The sequence below is a fragment of the Rhagoletis zephyria genome, unplaced genomic scaffold (assembly GCF_001687245.7).
Source record: "Rhagoletis zephyria isolate East Lansing unplaced genomic scaffold, Rhagoletis_zephyria_1.1 Rzeph_scaffold_01424, whole genome shotgun sequence".
Taxonomy (NCBI): Eukaryota; Metazoa; Arthropoda; class Insecta; order Diptera; family Tephritidae; genus Rhagoletis; species Rhagoletis zephyria.
This window is the reverse complement of record NW_016158508.1, coordinates 30,431-34,142: the sequence shown is the minus strand read 5'-3', so window position 1 is coordinate 34,142 and position 3,712 is coordinate 30,431.

Below are 3,712 nucleotides of genomic sequence, written 5' to 3'. Positions count from 1 at the left end.
AAAATATATAATAATAATAATAAAATTGGTTATAATATATATAAATAAAATAAAGTAAATAAATAAGTAAATAAAAAAGTAAAAAAACAAAAAAATATTTTGTTTTTCTTATTGATATTTTATGTCCAAAAGTAGTTAGTTACAAGTTAGTTGACATGTAATGCAGAGGTATCCAGGTCTGACTTTTTTGCGGCCATCGCCCCACAAAAGTAGTTAGCTTTTTTCGAACAAAATACACAGTTAATAGTTAGCACTAGTGTTCGCGTAAACAGACTAAAGTTAGGTATAAGCNAAGGAACTAGTACGATAGGAACTAAATCCCCACCAGTCCAAAATCGGAGAAAAGTGGTACTTTTAAAAAACTAATTTATTTCAGTTTTTTCACTAGAAATCGATATCTAAAGTGACGAATTTAGAAATGGTTCGGAACTATAGAAAAAGGGATACAGAACGAACTAGATCTTATTTGTCGAATTTAGAACTAATTCGGAACTATCGAATAAGGGATGCAGCGGGGGGCTTGTTTACTTTACATAGATAGGCTTCTATTCTGCGCTTCGCAGATGCTTTTTCATAGCTTGGTAACACAAAACTAAAATTTGTGTTAACATTTCAACATCTTGGGACCGTCTGGAATCTAAGAAATAACAGCGAGCACCTCTGCAAACTCAGCTACAGCTAAAGGTATGTAAACGTACATTTCTTACAATCATTCAAACAAATTTAATTTCAAATTGAAAACACATTTCTTCCAAAATAACTTAAAATTGCACACACGGAAGAACCAAAAGATTGAAAAATCATGATACTTTTTTCTTTCGTCTGTCGATTTCAGAACTGGGTCGGAACTATAGAATTTAGGACTAGTTCGGAACTATCGAAGAAGGGTTGCAGCGGGGGGGCAATTGACACTTCCTAGGACATCGCCATGTTAAATTCGCCAGTTGCTTGCATGCAAAAGAGATTTATCGCGAACCAGTACTGGGTCTAAATGTACTAGAAGCGCCCCAGTTCAGAACTGGAGATTTTCCCCACAGGGTATACATACATACATATCCATATACATACATATATAAACATCTCCATATGTATGTACATATGTATATACATCCACATACATATGTATGTATGTATATGCATAGATATGTATCTACTTTTTTGAGGCATGTTGGCAATGATTTAAACGATGTTTACACCATAACAAAGGCTAACCTTTTGCGTACAAATTTCCATACTACCCTTAACTTTTCCAAGACAATAGAGAAAAATTTGAAGTTGTCTCGATGTTCGACACCCTTTTTCGTTGCTCTGAATTTAAAAGCTACACTGAGAAAAGAGTTTAGTTAGTTATATCCACTAAATTTTTTTCTCTCCACACGTGATTTCGTTAACATAGTTACATTATTTGGTTATAGTCAAGGTGTATTAAACAAGGTCTGACAACAACTCCGGTCGGCTCTCTTTTAAGGTACTATTATGCCAAAAAATGTAAACAAACGATCCAAAATTCATTAAATTTTTTTTTTTCTATTTGACTTTATAGGATGGTTCTTCTGAGAGCAATGTCAAATGCAATCAGTGGCGGATACAGGGGGGCGCGGGGCGATGAAGCCTCCGGCAGAGCATGAAAAAGCAAAATTTCGGATAAAATATATCTATTACCTCAAACGAGAAATTGGAAAAAACAAATTTAAAATTTTTTTTTTTTAATCTTCAATTGTAACCATTTTTTAGGCTTGCACAAGATTATTTATAGAATAAGAAATCGTGTAAAATTCTTCGTCAACGTAAAAACAAGGGGTATGTAGATACTATGAATGTATGTATGTACATATGTCAAATCGAATTTCTGATACTACTTTTTGTCTATTTCCGCGGNTTATTTATAGAATAAGAAATCGTGTAAAATTCTTCGTCAACGTAAAAACAAGGGGTATGTAGATACTATGAATGTATGTATGTATGTATCTACATATGTCAAATCGAATTTCTGATACTACTTTTTGTCTATTTCCGCGGTGCACGTATGTAGGAAATTTCACTTTGAACTGTGTAACCAGACATTTGTATGCGCATAAAAATATTAATGACTTGAAAAATATAATAAAAATTAAAAAGTTAAATTAAAAAATTAAAATTTAAAAGTTTACTTCTCCAAACGCCCTCGCTTGACTTGAATCATGCTAGCGAAGCAGTCAATGGCACTGTGAATATTCTTCTAAATTATAGAGAAAAGGCGACACACATTTTTCTGATATATGATTTTCTGAAAGTTACAGATATTGCTAAAGAATTGGATTTTGACATTGTCCTTCCTCGGTAGGGTTGCCAACATTTTCTAAGATATTTATAGTATTTAAAAAAAAAAATCGGAAAAGTATAGTACACTTCAAATATATATAGTATTTTATTTAGAAGAAAAAACGCCTTTTAAGTAATGGAAAAAGTTCTTACTGTGAATGCCGAAGTTGCTGGAATAGAGTAGAAAAGAAATAATTTTAAATAAATTTGTTAATTCTTTCTTAGTGTTTTTAAAAATATGTTTTTTGAAATATATTTATATTTAAAGCTGAGGAAATATAGTACTTTCGCATACTATATTTTTTTCCAACAGTATATAGTATTCCGATCGGAAGTACAATACTATATATTATAGTACGTTTGGTAACCATATTCCTCGGAGAGCGAATAGACAAAATTTTCGGGCTAACTATCGTGCGTCTAACGCTGAAGATTATTATCGGAAGGCAATATTTATACCGCTATTGGATAATATTTTGCTCGATCTCCGAGAAAGATTGCCGAAAGAGACATTAAACATTTTTGATTTGAACTTATTACTTCCATCTAAAATTGGGGAGTTGCTCTGCTCCTGCACCTAGACGAAAGAGGAGAGGAGCTTATATTTGTCCAGGAACCTTGGGTGGTACACCAGAAGATTTGCGGACTCAATTCTAATGCGTATCATGTCGTGTCAACCCCTGAGGCAGGTAAGATTATATCATGCATTTTAATAAAGAAAAACTTCTCTTATCTTCTACTCACACAGTTCAGTGACGAGGACACGGTGAGCGTAAGCGTGGAAGTACGATCCAAACCACTCTGGCTGGTCTCATCGTACATGGCACACGACCACGCCACTTATCCCCCGACTCGGTTGCGGGACGTTGTGAAAGAGGCCAACAAGAGGAAGTTCCCCATCGTTATCGGCACCGATGCGAATGCTCATCATTCGCTGTGGGGATCCACGGACATAAACAAACGGGGTGAGTCTCTTATCGATTTTATTTTCTCAAATAGCCTAGCAATTTGTAATATCGGATGTAGGCCAACATTTGTAACCTCTAACAGAAGGGAGGTACTAGACATCTCTCTTGTGTCGGGTAGCTTTCTAGAAAATATCAGTGAGTGGCATGTCTCAATTGACCACTCCTTCTCCGACCCAGCGGCGTAGCCATGATTTGGCGAAGGGGGGGAGGGGGGTTTAAAAAAAATTTGCATCGATAACTTAAAGTTGTGATACACAATGGCTAGAGGCGTCGCACTATAGGCAAAACACGAGTTTTTTTCAAAATCGTAGATCTTCGCTTAGAAAAGAGATAATGGAATGAAAATTCTTTTTATCGTGAAGATAAATGATCATATAATATAGGAAAACTATAGAGAAGTTACAACAACAATAACTGAACCCTCAAAATACTGTTCAAAATGT